The sequence below is a fragment of the Schistocerca cancellata genome, chromosome 3, assembly GCF_023864275.1.
Source record: "Schistocerca cancellata isolate TAMUIC-IGC-003103 chromosome 3, iqSchCanc2.1, whole genome shotgun sequence".
Taxonomy (NCBI): Eukaryota; Metazoa; Arthropoda; class Insecta; order Orthoptera; family Acrididae; genus Schistocerca; species Schistocerca cancellata.
The window spans coordinates 895,515,532-895,532,743 of NC_064628.1; the positions used below are offsets into that span (position 1 = coordinate 895,515,532).

A 17,212-nucleotide genomic window follows, 5' to 3' on the forward strand; every position below is an offset into this window, starting at 1 on the left:
CTCAATAGCCACTAAGGGCAAGGGTTCAAGTTTCTGGAAATCATGCCTTAAAAGCTGCTGTAGCTCAACCAGATGGTGGAAAAATCTATTACAATTCCACTGGAGGATCAGACTACCTGAATAATGTGGGAGCATGAAGTGACCGAGGAGGGGGAGAGAGGGGGGGGGGGGCAGGTTCTGCAGCACATAGCCTGGGGAGATCTGCTGTCTCACGGGCCACCGGGATTTCTTGAAGGACTTCTTTTTATCATTCTCCTTAGAATGATGAGGACTGGGAAAGTGTCCCTGAACTTGTTTCAGGGACAGAGGAAGAACAAGAAGTCTGGCAGCCTGCGGTTCCTTCAGCCACCAACTGGTGTCTGGCTGGCGCTCTAAGTTGCCTGCACCTAATTGTCAGATTCCAAAAGATCACGATGAAAGATGACACCTTGGAACATACTGAGATTCTTGTGGGGAGTGTCAGTCATGTGAACATCACCCAACTTCTCATAAGATAGCAGCAGTACCTGTGATTGTGCAGGAAATGACATTTTAATCAGGAGAGAACTGCTCTTCATCTTAGAGATGGCTGCAACTTTCTTGTATTTGTCTTTAATGTGTCCCACAAAAATAAAGGCTTTGAGGCCAATAAAGGTGCCCCCGTTTGTCCTGGTACAGACCAGGTATCAGGTGGAGGATTTTGCTCCTTGTTGTCTAGTCCTGTGTTCCTCCCTCAGTGTGACCAGAGAAGGGAACACACTGGGATCATACTTCGTTGCATCCTACAAGGTCTTTCGATTTGAAGAGCCTGCTGGGACCATGTGACCACTGGCGGCAGAAAGTTTAAGTCGCTTCACGTGCGAACTATCCATCAAGGTGCCACCCACTCTAAACGGGGGTTCTCCCCGTGGGCCACCCAGCCACAGCAATAGCAACAGCTAGCTGGCTAGTAATCCACTGCCAGGATTCCCTGTGCCCCATTCATGATGCGCACATACTCCATTGTGTACACAGGGAGTGTGCAACGCAGGCACAAACAGTATGATCACCACATGGTCAGGAGCTACCATCATGCAGGTACCTGACAACACCCTCCCCCCCCCCTCCCTCCCAGAAAGAATTGGCTACTATGCTGGGTTTTGGGTGTGCTGTGGCAATAGGAAGGAAGGGTGCCAGGGCAGAAGTGCACACAGGTAGAACATACACCACAGTGGGCGACTTGTAAAATTTGGAAGAGTTGGCACGTCAAACCCAATAATGTGGACCATATAATCATTAATGCGGTAATGGAAGGTGAAGATAGTGCCGAGAATGAAACTAAAAATCAAGACCAAAATTGTGAACCAAGTCCAGGCAGGATCTGCACCAAAAGGACCACCTGAGGGAAAGTCAGAGGAGTTAGGAGATAGTTGAAGTGAAGGTTTGCAGCATAGAAAGAGGGAGTAGTGCTGCAAAGACTGGGGTCCCATTGTGGCCAAGCACATACTCACCAAAGAGTGATGAGCCCCCCCTCGAGGCACTGGAATTGAACAAGGGCCAGGTCACGATGGAATCCCTGACAGATTCTATGCAGGATTTACAGCTGAGTTAGCTAGCTCTGTTGAAGTATGTAACATACATGAAGAAAATATATTCATGTATCAGCAAAGTACAGGAAAACATATTACAACAGAGACAAAAGAGAGTTGGCACTTAATTTGTTTTTACAAAATATGTGCCCATTCAAGAAATGGTAACAAACTGCTTTTTTGATGAAAAGGACACGTCTTTAAAGTTGGGTAACAAAAGTGACACACAAAACTATGCCCAACTCCAGCTGTTCTAACATGATATCCTGAAAATTATGGATCTCTTATTTCTTGACTACCAATAAGCTTTCGACTCAGTAAGACACCAATGCTTATAAATGAAAATGGGACTGTATTTGGTATAAAATGAAATTGATGACTAGTTCAAAGCTTTCTCGGTAGGGAGGACGCATCACGTTATCAAATCTGGTAAGTCAGCAGACATAGAAATAACTTTAGGCATGCTTCAGGCGTGGCTGATAGGGCTCTTACTGTTCATGTTGTGTATCAATAAACTGGCACGTAATATTAACAATACCTTACACTTTTCGAAGAAGATGCAGTTACCTATAATAAAGTACTGTCTGAAACAAGCTACACAAATATTCAGTCAGATATCAATATGGAATGAAGTTTGGAAACTTGCTTTAAATGTCCTGAAATGGGAAACTATGCACTTCACAAAATACAAAAACACAGTATCCTCCAAGTGAAATATCACTGTGTCACAGTAGTCAGTCAACTCATATTAAAACCTGGGAGTACTGGCACAAATTATTTACAGAACAATGGCAAAACTTGAAGCCAGCCTCTGTGAAAGTCAGTCTGTGATCTGGAGAAATGTAGGAACATGGGTGGCTATAATGAATCTATGACTTATATTGGAAGGTAGACTGGAGAGATAAAACTATGTTTACAGCAATTATAGATTTAAAGAAAGCTTGATAATGTTGACTAGGCTACACTCTTTGAAATTCTGAAGGTGGCAGAGAGAAAATACAGAAAGGGAAGTAATAGTTGAGAAAGGAGTGAGACAGTTGTGGCCTATCCCCTATTATTGTTCAATCTGTACACTGAGCAAGCACTAAATACGACCAAGGAGAAACTTGGAAAGGAAAATAAAATTCAGACAGAAAAATGAAAAACTTCAAGGTTTGCTGATAATACTGTATTTCAAACAGCTGAACTGAATGGATTTTCTTATGAAAAGAGGTTACACCAACAACAGCAAAACAAGCATAAAGAAATGTAGTCAAATTATGTCATGTGATTCTGAGAGAGTCTGATTGCTTCTTTAAAAGACTCTGACAGGAAGTGTGAAACCAGCTGCCTCTCATCTGAATACAACTTCCTCAAAAATATTGGCTATCAAACATATTTGTGCTCTTTTAACAAAGAAGAATCTTTTGCCTTTGTGTCCTACTGCCACCATACCTTGGAGCAGTTGAAAAATTCTGAGAGGTTCAATTTAATTTTTCCCCTTTGCCCATGTGTTTGACACTTCTATCCAAAATGCGGCCTCCCTTATACCCACAAGCAACAGTTCACCAGCCTGGGACGGTCCAGATTGCCCAAGCCCACATATGGTCTTCACTCATCCAAACTTTTCATTTCCACTATCACCTTCTCTCTCTCTCTCTCTCTCTCTCTCTCTCTCTCTCTCTCTCTCTCTCCCCCCCCCCCCGCCCCTCTCCCCCACTGCTGCTGTCTTCTTCATGTCTCTCTTTCTCACTGCCACTTTCTGTCCCACTGGCACTGTCCTCTCTCTCTACCACCATTACTGCCTCACTGCTACTCTCTAAGCACAAAAAAGCACGAACATGTTAGCATGTCAAAAATTATTGGTGAGGAAGACGGAATAAGGATTGAGGCAGCTGGTTCTCCACTGGAGATTTTTCTGCTGGTTCCTTTCTTTCCCCTGCTGCAGCATGGCTTGGTGCTTATTTAAAGCATATTCCATAGGTCAGTAAAGTTTTGACTAATTACACTGAGGTGACAAAAGTCAGGGGATACCTCCTACTATGTCAGACCACCTTTTGCCTGGTTTACTGCAGCTACTTGACATCGCATGAAATCATTGGAAGTCCCCTGCACAAATATTGAATCATGTTGCCTCCGTAGCTGTGCATAAGTGTTGCTGTTACAGGATTTTTTGCACGAACTGACCTCTTGATTATGTCCCATAAATGTTCCGTGGAATTCATGTCAGGCTATCTGTGTGGCCAAACCATTCACTCAAACTGTTCGGAATGTTCTTCAAATTAATTTCAAACATTTCGTGTTCTGGTGACGTGGCGCACTGCCACCCATAACAATTTCATTGTTGTTTGGGAACACGGTGTCCATGAATTGCAGCAAATGGACTCCAAGTAGTGGAACATAATCATTTCCAGTCAATGACCATTTAACTGGACTATAGGGACCAGTTCAATTCCATTTAACCACAACTCGCACCGTTATGGAGCCACGACCAGCTTGCACAGTGCCTTGTTGACAACTTGGGTCACGACTTCGTGGGGTTTGCAGCACACACTAACTTTACCATCAACACTTATCGACTGAAATCAGGACTCATCTGACCATGTCACAGTTTTACATTTGTCTATGGTCCTACCAATATGGTCACAATATGGTACATGAGGTACCGCAGGCGATGTGCTGGAGGTCATCTGCTGTCATAGTCCATTAACACCAAATCTCGTCACACGGTCCTAATGAATACGTTCGTCATATGCACCACATTGATTTCTGCAGTTATTTCACACAGTGTTGCTTGTCTGTCAGCACTGACAACAGTATGCAATGTGTCCCTGCTGTTGGTCGTTAAGTGAAGGCTGTCGGACACTGCGTTATCTGTGATGAGAGGTAATGCCTGAAATTTGATATTCTTGAGAAACTCTTTGACACTGTGAATCTCGGAACACTGAATTCCCTGATGATTTCTGAAGTGAAATGTCCCATGCGTCTAGCTCCAACTACCATTCCAAGTTCAAAGTCTGTTAATTTTCATCGTGTGGCCATTATCACATAGGAAACCTTTCCACATGAATCGCCCGAGTATCAATGAAAGCTCTGACAATGCAGTGACCTTTTATACTTTGTGTACATGGTACTACCAGCATCTGTATATGTGTGTATCACTATCCCATGACTCTTGTCAAGTCAGTGTACATACTTCCGACAAATACAAACAAATTAGTCCACTACAATGTTAACACAAAATCGTTTGCTTTACATTTTTTCTGGATATTTTGCTGATCAACTGCAATTCATTGAAAATGTCCCACTTATGTTTTGTATCTCAAAACAGTAACTGATGTTAGAAGTATTTTACTTAACTTCTAGTCTTTCCAGTTTTACATATTTTTGCCAGTCATTATAAGTTCTTTTCAGGCATTTTAAGACCCTTTTTAGCCTTTTTTGTCACTCTCATGTCACTTTGGGCACATCTGTGTCGGCATGAAGTGCCCATTATATAGAGACAACATGATTATTAAGTTTTACTGGTGAAAAATGCTGACTAGAAACAGTTTGACAACATCAGAAACCTTGAGATGACTCCAGAACCTTTTTATGGGTTTTCTATGTCAGTTAAAATTACATTTACATCTCAGACTGGACCTCACATTTACATCTCAGACTGGACCTCAGTAACGTATTATGACATCGAGCCATGATTCAACGTTCCCCAAGAAAATCATCTTACAAACATACGGTAGAAGTTTCTAAGTTTTGCCATGAACAGAAATTATACAAGTGGCCATCACCTTAACCGGTACTTCTGGTAAAAAAAAAAAAAAAAAAAAAGGTCACTGTTTTTTGGGTGTATCTTGATAGCGGATACTGATTTTCAAAAATGGGAAAACCGTATTTCTAGATGAAAGTCTAAAGAATGCACAGTTAAAATTTGAGCTATTTACTAGGGTTAGTTATTTGAATAATTGCAGTCTACAGTGCAAAAATGGCTAAAAACCAGTTGTTGCAGTCTTATGAATAGGTACATTGACTCTGAACCTCTGGATCTCGGAAATGAATAATGATAGCAAAAAAAAGTTTCAAAGTTTCATGAAAGTGTCATATTACGAATATATGGTAAAAATTTCAACAATCTGCAATGAACAGAAATTATGGAAGTGGCCATCCCCAGGAATTTGTAAAATTAGCACCCAAAAATCACGGTTTTCTGGAGTTTCTTGGGATATGCACATGAACAAATGGTGCTTTTGTAAGTTGCCTAAGCTGTCACTCTAGACCACACCTAATGCAGTCAGTTCCCAAAGGAGACTGCTCATAAAATACTCAAGCAACCCATCATAAAATAGTGCTCAAATGTGTGGGACCCATACCAAAGAGAACCAATAGGGATAGTAAACACCCACAAAGAAGGCTTGCTTGATCCACGGAACAGCAACATGGAGACAACGAAAAACCTGAACTGTCAACAGCTGAAGATAGATGCCAAGCATCCCAGAGAATCCTTACAAAGTTCCATGAATTGGCATGAAGTAATGAGTGTAAGAATACATTGCAACCCAAGTATCATTCATACAAGGCGTACAAAGGGACTATAGGCTAATGACAGTGAACAGAGAGGCATTTAAGCAGTCCTCCTTCCTGCATTCTATACATGGATGGAACGAGCAGAAACTTAAATTTGTGGTTCAATGAGAAGGTCTGCTTGCCACACACTTTACAATGGTTTCTGGAGGATAAGTGCCCCAAATGTGTTACCAACATCTCATTATGATATTGAACTCGCACACACATTTTGCAGCATACATGCAGTAGGGTAGATTATGGCTTCACCAACAAAAAGAGGGATCCCAGATTGCTAACGTTGCTGAACTTCGAAATTATGAAGGTTTGTAATAAGTCTTCATCAATTATTTATAAATACTTACATTCAAATAATTTTTATCGTTCTGTTACAGTTATTGAATTTCCCTCATTTTCTGTGTTACTGATGTACCTATATCATTTGAAGCTATAAGTAAAATGAATAATTTCTGCTTTACCAATATATTTCTACTGGGGTAGCTAAAACACCTTTACAGACTTTGGGGATAGAGTTCTCATATCAAAATACGGAAAATAGTCAATATAAATTAATGTCCTAAATACTTAGTTGTTTTAGTTATTAACCAGTAACCACCAGTTCCTTAAAAAAGTTGTTTTAGTTATTAACCAGTAACCACCAATTCCTTAAAAAATCCAACTCCCATATTGAAAGAGCTTCAAACATTTGATTACTTTACAAATAAGTTAATGTGTTAAATATTTGACATTAAGTATGTAAGCAAGAAAAAGTTTACAAAAGGTCTGAAACTGTACTTAAGTAAAGTTTGTTGGAAGTCATTAAGTGCTCCGATTTTCAAACAATGAATGAATAAAGTCTGGGTGTTTGCACATTGTCAGTTATGTTGTCTCAAAGCAAACATACAGTTTCTAACTGTAGCACCTGTCTTACTGTGTTAAACTTTTAACATATAATTATACTTCTTAATGAGTAGACTGTGACAGCACCTTCAATTTCTTATAAATACCCCTGGAAGCTGTTGCAACTGGTACCAGATTCCAGAATAGTCTGCTTAGTAATACAGATGATAATATCTCGTTTATAGATGAGGCAACATTTGGAGAAGATGGTATAGAACATTTCCATAGCCAAAATTTTTGGAATTATGAAAAACCTTATTGTAAAATGTAGGCTAGCTATCAAGAAATACTTTAATGTGTGGACTGAAATTTTAAGTAATTGTCTGGTAGGTCCATCCATTTTGCAGGTGCTGTCTATAAGGACACTTTTCAGAATATTATATCCTCGGGAAGCTCTTCACTACGGAAAAAACATCACATCTAATTTAAAACTTTCCCAAATTTGTTGTAACATATGCCCTGAGAAATAATAAAAAGCTTGCTGTTTATGCATTATGGGCTCCAGCACATTTCAACTGCATTGTTCCAAATTCACTGTATGTTTCAGTGTAGGGTATGGAGGAATAATTCCAGGGCCTGCAAGTTCTCTTAATCTCAGTCCTTTGGATTATTATCGCTGGGCTCAAATGGCTCTGAGCACTATGGGACTCAACATCTTAGGTCATAAGTCCCCTAGAACTTAGAACTACTTAAACCTAACTAACCTAAGGACATCACACACACCCATGCCCGAGGCAGGATTCGAACCTGCGACCGTAGCAGTCCCGCTGTTCCGGACTGCAGCGTCAGAACCGCTAGACCACCGTGGCCGGCTATTATTGCTGGGATCACTTACACTAATTGGTTTATGCAATTAGGCAAAATCAAACAATGAACATTCCTGGATGGAATAACAATATGGAAAGGACAGGCTGTTAACTCACCACACAGAGAAGGCAACGAGTCAAATACATGCCCAATGAAATAGACTGCCAAAATATTAAGCTTAGAACAAGTCCTGAAATAGATAACACACACACACACACACACACACACACACACAAGTGGCTATCCCTGGGCGCCGGAGCACAAGTGCAAAGTGTGTGATAGTTTTCTATTTCAGAAGAAGGACACTATCAGAAGGCTTAATATTTTAACAGTATTTTTCATTGTCCGTGTCTGCAACTCAACATTTCCTCTATGTGGTGAGTAGCAGTCTATCCTTTCATATTGTGGTTTAAGCAGCTGACATTACAAATGCAGATGCCTGCAAACCATTCAACAACATTCAAAGGTGTTTGAAAAAGATTAACAGTCATTGACCAAATGAAAATTAGTTTCTGACTTGAGAACAGACTGATAAGACACATATACAAGTAAAACTGGCATTACCCTTTTCTCTCTCCAGGTGGGTCTCTACAGATGGGTCTCTCACATGCTGGGGTGTGAGTGACCCATATTTGTTAACCTTTCCCAGTCTGTCCCTCTCTCCTACCCCACGAAGAAACAGTTAGTTCTGAAAGCTAGGATAGTGTGTTACTTTTACCTTTAAATGTATCTGTCAGCAGTATTTCACATTTCACCTCCTCCAGTTTAAGTAATGGCCAGCAATTCTGTCCATAATTTATCAGTTTCCTCAACTAAATTTTCCGGGGAAGCAATGTATTTATTTCTTAAGTATGTAGATTTCCTGTGACTTTTACTACGTTCATTCATTGCATGTGTACTACATTCATTCAGTGCATGTGTAAGCACAAACAGTGCAGAGCAGTTAAACAACAATGAACTACTTATACAGCCAACAGATATACAGTTTCTAAGAGCTGTTAATATCTTGACTTGTTTTAACCTTGATCATGTGACATAACTCTTCACTTGCTCATAACACACATGATGAGAAATTAGTTCACGTGAAAACCGTCAGCTCTAAGATCAACAAGCGAAATATGTTGTCAAATCACCATGCTGCCATTAGCGGGTGGGCTTATGAACTATCAGCAACCATGTCGATGGTAACACGGTCGTTTGCATAAGTTATTGTGCTCATTGGACACTGAAATCTTGTCCTTAACTGTGAAATAATTTGGACAGATGAATAAATGAATGAAAGTCAGATTACTTTTGTTTAGTAAACAAAAAATCTACATATTCTCCTGTGTTCAAATTTCACTTACAAATATTCATACCATTTTAACATCTGGATAAATGCATTCATATTAATGAATTTGTTCTTTAATTCTGTCTGTTATCATAGATAGCCTTCTCATTTTGCAACCCCCTTATTTTATCAACATCAAAATTTTCTATGTTGGCACTTTTAGTTCTAAAAATTTGTTTGCAGAACATAATTTCCTTCTAATGAACAATGCCAATCATGTTCTCTTGTTTGAAATACTTTTTTTAATACCTGAAGCATAGCTGCCCATTGACACAATAATGTTCCTCCAAGTAATGAACTCCACTTGCTCTAGGTTTGAGCGCTGTTGAAATAATGTCTGAACTTGGTTCCTATATTAATAACAACAGTGTTACTGGATGTGGTGGCAGGCATATTGGATCAAATTGTAAATGTAAGTATTAACTGCTCTATATTCTGATCCATCATGCTGAATTATCTCATTTAGATGCTACAATTTTCGCTACCTTTTTCCCTGGAGCTAAACAATGAATCTGCTTATGCTTGACATTCTGTTGCATAAATGCTCTTCTCAAGGAAACCTGTAGCTACATAAAATGCAGCTACTTTACCTAAACTAAGTTTGTAATAACTGAACGAAAAGTTTATGAAGACACATATGGTAGCTACAAAGCCCTTCGGTGGAGACTTTTTCTGAATTGAAGTTCATCAGGAGTAAGTAAAATTCATTACCTTATCTGCGACTGGCTTTACTCTCCAACTCATCTACTCACACATTTAAATTTGCAGGTTCAAAACATTATTACTTTCTGAAGATTGCATTTCTTGTGCTGGTAGAAAAGCTAGTACATTTAAATCAGCACATATCCTGCATTAGTACAGAAAAGTGTCACTAACAGTCTGAAAATGATTTACTAATTATCTTCACAATTACAGCTTCAATATCCGTATGTAACAATCATATGATTTTTACAAGTTACCATGCTCCTTCAGCATCAAAATTCAAACTCAAAGCAGTGGTTCGTCAAGAACAGATACTGCTTGGAATAATTTCAGTGGAAAAGCACCCCATGTAAGAAATCAGTCATTCCAGTTTCCAAGAAAGGTCATAGTACAGATTCAAAAACCTACCACACACATTACTTATACAGACAGGGCTGGACAAAAATGTGGTATAACAGTTGGGACTGCATGCTTGAATATAAATGCAGATGCTAGCAAAGTCTGTACTGATGCTGTTGTTTCTGACCACGAATGACACCTGTGTACTGTCCTCAAGTGTTGCTCATGGTCAGTGGTGAGCACAATACATTGGAGCTCAGTGAATTTGAATGTGAGCATATTGTTGGTGCTCATATGTGGGTGCTTTCACAGTCCAAGCATCTACAGTGTTTCTACAGAACTCTTATCCAAGATTTATATTGCATGGAAGGACAGCAAGAAACATCATCTGCTACGTCACAACGTGGATGAATGTGTGTGTCAAGTGATAGTGATAGACCGTCACTTGGGGGAGGGGGGGGGGGGGGGGACAACCCCATAAGTAGAGAAATTTCATGGCGGGCTGGAACTCTAAAACAACATCAGTACAGCAAACAGCCATAACAGGAAAACATGATGACGAAGCCATAAAACTTGGTCTAGGAATGATGGAAGAAAATCATTTAACCAGACGAGTCTAAGATTCACACAGTTTCCAACTTCTGGCTGAGTTTACGCCCCAAGAGTGAAACATGGAGGGTGTTTTGTGATAATTTGACCATTTTGTCATCAGGCTCATCCCATGGTACAATGACAATAGTGCCCCAGTTCACATGATCCAGGACTGATTTTGTGATCACGAGGATAAGCTGTTGGTTCTTCCCTGACTGCCACTGTCACTAGGTCTCAATATTAACGAGCCTTTTTGGTCTACTTTAGAGAGAAGGGTGCGTGATCGCTATCAACCTCTATCCTCTGGCAGCGGTTTTGGATACCAACAGTTTTCCTTATAATATCAGACCTGACAATGTGTTGCGATTGTGGTGTTTCCATATTTCTATGCATTGAGTGTAAAATTCAGAAACACTGTAAACTTATTATGACATTTTCACAGAATGAACAACTGTTCCGTAAGGACCAGCACAGATTAAAAATATGTCTAGCCACACTGAAAGAGATACATTATTGAGTAGATGACAAATTATGATTTTAGCGGCACACTGCACTCTCTTGAGCTGATTGCTTTAGTTATGCAAATGTTCATTTCTTCCCCATGTTACTAAACTTATCAAACTGTGCTGAATTACATAACACACTGGAGTACCATATGAAGAGACTTAGGCAGAATACACAACTCCTTGAACAGCTTTGAACAATAAGTACATATGATTATTCCATCTACGTATATTGAAGGTGATCACTGCTATCAGCTGCAGTGACACATTATTCGAAAACAGCAGCGGTGGGATATGAACCCAAGATCTGCTTAGTATGCAGATGTGTTAACCACTGCAACACCCGGGACACTGTGTTATCGCAACTGCGCAGACCATCTCCGCATGCATCACGGCCAATCAACATTCTCACCGAGTGCCACCTATCCTTAATCCCTGTCCATTTTACTCCCGTTCGCTACGCTGAGATTCCCACATGAGGTCAAATGTATTGTTCATCTGCACTGAATAAGGAAGACCCATTGCCCAGCTAGGCGTACCAATTGTATGACTGCATGGTGTCTGTTCTTTCGGGCATTTCCAAAAGAACAGACATCGAACATTCGTAAGACTATTCAGTCTTTGGATCTTGTTACAGAAAATTAATAATACTATGGATGGCAGGTACAGCACAATTTAGAATTTGATCACATTGGGTAAAAACGAAAGTCATCCTTCTCCCTATTGCCATCTTGGGTAATGAAGAAAAAATGATATGGAGCCTTTAAATCACTTTTGAGACTTGTATATTCCTGCATTGACAGAGGGGACAAAATCTTATTTGATGAGGAGTTCTCCATGATGCTAAAGCTTCTTATTTCATTTTGAGCAACATTTTTACACACACACACACACACACACACACACACATTCACACATTCATTCACACACATTTTTACCATCTGAGCTCAACAATTAAGAAAAAAATCTATTTTCCATTGTACCAACCAAAGTTATAAGCACTAGACAGAAATTTCAGTTATTTCAAAAATTCACCATGCTACTACAAAAATGGTTCAAATGGCTCTGAGCACTATGGGACTCAACTTCTGAGGTCATTAGTCCCCTAGAACTTAGAACCAGTTAAACCTAACTAACCTAAGGACATCACACACATCAATGCTCGAGGCAGGATGCGAACCTGCGACCGGAGCGGTCTTGCTGTTCCAGACTGCAGTGCCTAGAACCGCACGGCCACTTCGGCCGGCCCATGCTACTACAGAATTACCCTTTAGTGACAATCATTTTTTCCGTGCTACATACATGAATGGGACAGGAAGAAACCTCAATGACCAGTACAATGGTATGTACCCTCTTCCATACACCTCACAGTGGTTTGCAGAGTATAGATGTAGATATTTTGATACTGTGCTTCACATTGATCTAAGTACATAATGATCTTCAGTACATGCACATAATTGTTGATGAAGTGAATAAGACATGAAATTATTAATGCAGACCTCTAGATATTATTTACTCAACTTAAAAGTAAGTTGTAGATTGCTTGCCTGCCATACTGGACATATACAAAAGACTGTACATATGCAAAATTACTGCTATATGACTAATGCAAGGGCTTTCCAAGAGTTCTACACTATTTCTGCGATTTCCTCTTCAGTAATTGCAGTATCATAGCTCATATTACCTCACATAAGTTTTTCATCAAGTTCAGTTACACAAGTATGGATTATTTTACTTGAACGTACTGCAACATTTAACAAGTCTCAGAGAGGTGATAAATGCTGGTGCAAAAGGCACTTGTAAATATGCCCATGGAGAAAAAAAAAAAAGTTGTCACATAGGCTGAACATTTTCTACAAAAATGTTTAATTCCCAGCCCATGTTGCACAAATCTGTATTTTCACTGTTGGATTAGGCCAATGATGAGCAAATAGAGCATTATGGGTACAGTGATACCATTTGCAGGTTTTGAGACATGTAGAATTCAAAGTAACTATTGTTGATAGTCTGGATATTATAACCCTAGAAAATTAAATGCTTGTTTCATAGCGACATAATAGACGGTGAAAATAATGATACTGATTTATCTGAACTGTACAAATTACTGGCATACACGGAACATCAAATCAAATAGCATCAATTACACAAACTGTCATATACCAACAATTCAGTAACCAGAGACAAATGTGTGTGGGATACTATGAAATGAGACAGTGGTCCAAAGAGTAATACTCTGTTAAGTGAATGAAAATATCATTAACGATCAACTACATAGAGTGAATCTAATATTAGTAATGATAGTCTTGGGCTCTTTTCAGTAAGTCATCTCTTAATGAGTTCTCAGGTTGGAAAAAGACGAGGCATATGAACTCCTATACGGCCATGCTTAATTAACCAATGCTGTGTTCAAATCAGCCTTCACACAGATTAATTTTAGAAGGTGCTGTCCACATACTTGTTTGCAATGTAGAGCAAATGTTGGCAGTATATTTCCATGTCATGCTGAAGAAAGCCAATGGAAGATCAGTTAAGTGGTACCCAATACACAGCAGGCAGTCTTCATCTCACTAACATACAACTTAATCTTATTTTGTGGATGGGTTTTTCTTCACATTCACTTATGCTGTCAAGTAACATTTCTGTTTTGCACTGAGCCATTTCTTCATTTTCTGGTCTTGCTACTTACTGGCATTTCTTTTACTGGTGCATACAGTACTTTCACTCCACCTGTGTTGAAATAATAATACTGATTTTGTCCCAAAGGCAGAATCTACATCGTGGTGACAGCATAATCTGCGGCATTGCTTGCAGGCCTATTATATAAACAGAACCGCGTTATATATTTTCGGCCTCCATGAGCTCGCTTTGTTGCCTGGTTTGTACGTATGAGCAGAGCTTTGGGAGTGAGGTAGGTTACATAAGTGGAGTGGTGAGTGCGAGAGAGTAATTTATACAAACAAGAGCTGAAATGTAGTATAATAGTAATCATACTAGATACTTCTATCTGTTAATTTATTTCTTCGAGCTTTCCAAGTCCTTAAAATTTCTTTTTCACAATGGGACCTACAGAACAAGATGTCTAGATCAATGTACAAAAATTAAAGACACAGCTCACAGAGATTTAATATTCTCTCTAGTGATACAAACAGTTTACTAATTGCAGAAATAACAATATTTTACAACTGGACTGTTATCAAATATAATTTAATCGTAATTGCAATTTTGGTGTATTTGCCAAAAATGAGATCTCTCTCTCTCAGTGAAGTAGGTAACATTTATAACATCGAATTCACTTGTTGATGGAGGTCTAATTACTCAAGAACTTTCAGCATTGCAGTGCGTCAGCAATCGTAAGTATTGAAATAATTATGAGAAAATCAGCCTTGATTGCACAGGTAGTTTGTGCAATCGAGGCGGATTTTTCATAATTATTTCTAATTACTCACATACAGCTTCACCCTTGTCCGCACAATTTCAGTGCATCTTCAGAAAGACAGGTCCCTTTAGATTTTTATTGGTAAATAAATAGCCTACTTGTCAACCATTATACAGTACAAATAACAATAATTATTGAAATATATTCTGAAGAAAGCAGAATACTAAGAACCTGAAATCCTTTCAGTAATAATGATATTAATTAAACAGGCATTCCATTTAAGCCAAGAATCTCTATAAGAAATTATTCTAAAACTAACCAGAAGCATTATTTTCACTTGTTTTACTTTTCTCATTTCACTCTTTCATCCCTAAAAACAAAATGTTTGGTACAGCATGTGCATTAAAAGAACTGTGGTGATAAAGCAGATCCCATTTTAAGAGAAGTAACTGTTTTTGTCATGCAGTAGAATCTACAGCTATTTGGTTGACTAAAGTATTTTAATTAGCAACAAACAATTTAATTTGCAGCAATACAGACTACAATTAGTCATTTCAAGTGAACAGTGGGAGCACAAATACTTTTTTCCATCAACAGTTCACTTGGAACAATGTTTCTTCATTTACAGCATCCCAGAAACAGAAGGGAGAAAAAATGGTAGAAAACTTGATGTAATAGAAAGTAAAGCACACTATGCATCCATTAAAATTTAGAAAAAATTAATAATGTGAAGCAGAAATGTAGAACAAGCAACTGAACACACTTCACTTATGTAATACCTGCCTTTTGACAGACCATTCACTAAATATGTTCCTTTCCAGTACCAAATACCTTCTACCAAAGTATCAACAGATACAAGCACCCACATTCAACTAGCAACAGTTTTACAACGAGCACAGCACAACAAACAACAAAATCTGAAAGGCTTAAAAGTAATATTACATCTTTACACAAAAGCACCAGTTTTTCTAAACTTTTAGCACAATATTTAAACAGAAAAACTGTTAAATTTGAGTCTCAATAGCCATCCTATAAAAGCAGAAATTCTGACAGACTACATTTTCTAAATTAGACAACACAGGCTGAAGAGAAACAGGTAGCTTGAGCAATAGATCTGTTGTTAATCCTTCAGACACTTTGAGATTCAGTTGCAAATAGCTAAGTCTCAAGCTAATTTATTTACATCTGACTCAAAACAGAGTCATACCCAAACACTTTATATTGGACTAATTTAATGTATTAGCCCAAATATAAATACAAACTAGTGTTATTACTCAATGAAAAAACATCATTTCTGACACACAGTGTAATGTAGGGAAGTAAACAAGTAGCAAATGCAATATCATCTTTAAGAATAGATTAACTGTAAACTTTGTACATTACTGCTTAAGTCTATCTCATATATGAGTAAATATCTGAACAAAGTAAACTTGTGTATAGACTAGCCGAGTCACGCGTCTATATGGCCAAGGAAACTACACTGAACCAATTAACGGTACATAACACAACCTGTGGCCCAAACCAGTTAACATATATAAGCAAAACCATACACACGGCTGAGGTTAATGGGTGATTTCTGATGACGTCTTCTGAGGTGTTATCACTTGAACGCGCTCTTACCTTTTTACAGAAGCAAACGCTCCATACTGAGCTGGTACACTGCGATTACCAGCATTCCACAATGAAAATGAGGAAACACTATAAAGTTTCCTACTGTCTTCGTAGTTTACCATTTTCGCAACTTTCGTTGTACCGATTACTACACTTGTCGAAGTTACGAGTAAACTTTCAACACAACACAAAATTAACAAAACTGTAGTCTTCACATTTCTGAAAATAATACTATTACATTATAAAACATGACCTCTTTTTTTTCACTCGTCTAAAAAAACACCCCGGCGTGAGTGCACTTTCCTTCTACGTTCAAGTTGTGAACTTTTAACTGACCTTACCTTGTCCTACAACACGTAGACACAATCAAAATAATCTTGTGTATTTTCTCAACTTCAAAACAATTAGAAAAGAGAAGCCAGTCTCAATTTACGTTAGCATCTTAAGAGTCCAGCAAAACCATGAGACATTGGCTTCCCTTACAAGCTAATCCATTGGTCGATCACTTGTACCCACAATACAGCGCAGCGTGTAATAAACAAAAGATTTCATAACAGTTCAAACGAAACCTAAACAATATCTTTGAATTATCTGGCTTCGTGTCGAAAAAATAACCCTATTTACCAATTCCTGAGAATAATGCTTGAAAATGCAAGATGTAAAGAGAAGAATGCAACTTTCTGTTAGTGGTTCAATGTTCTTTCGGTTTGAATTAATTTCCGTTTTTCAGATGCTATTGCTTTTTGTTATTTATGCTTCGTGTGCGTTATTGTCGTCTGCCATTGAGTGTAAACTGTTACATATAATAAACTCTGTACAACCAAATTTATAATAGAGCTTCATTTACTGCACCCGATGACGTTTCTGTTAAGGAGTGCCATTTTGCAAAGGAGTGAAAAACAAAGCGAAGAGAGAAATGAAAAGCTGTAATTATAGTAAGAAAAGAGGTCATTTGAAGTCAGAATGCAGG

At 38.6% G+C, this 17,212-nt stretch overlaps 1 protein-coding gene across 5 annotated transcripts in view; it reads right to left on the reverse strand.

Moving 5' to 3' along the window:
* LOC126175966 (zinc finger CCCH domain-containing protein 18) overlaps positions 1–16,756 on the reverse strand; it is a 122,272-nt gene extending 105,516 nt beyond the window's left edge. For 4 of the 5 annotated variants that reach the window (XM_049923062.1, XM_049923060.1, XM_049923061.1 and 1 more), the window contains exon 1: positions 16,584–16,756. The gene's annotated coding sequence lies outside the window, so the exon portion shown is untranslated. Of the gene's footprint in view, positions 1–16,251 lie in introns of all 5 variants that reach the window. The other variant, XM_049923059.1, reaches the window with a different exon arrangement.
* Positions 16,757–17,212: the final 456 nt, after the last annotated feature.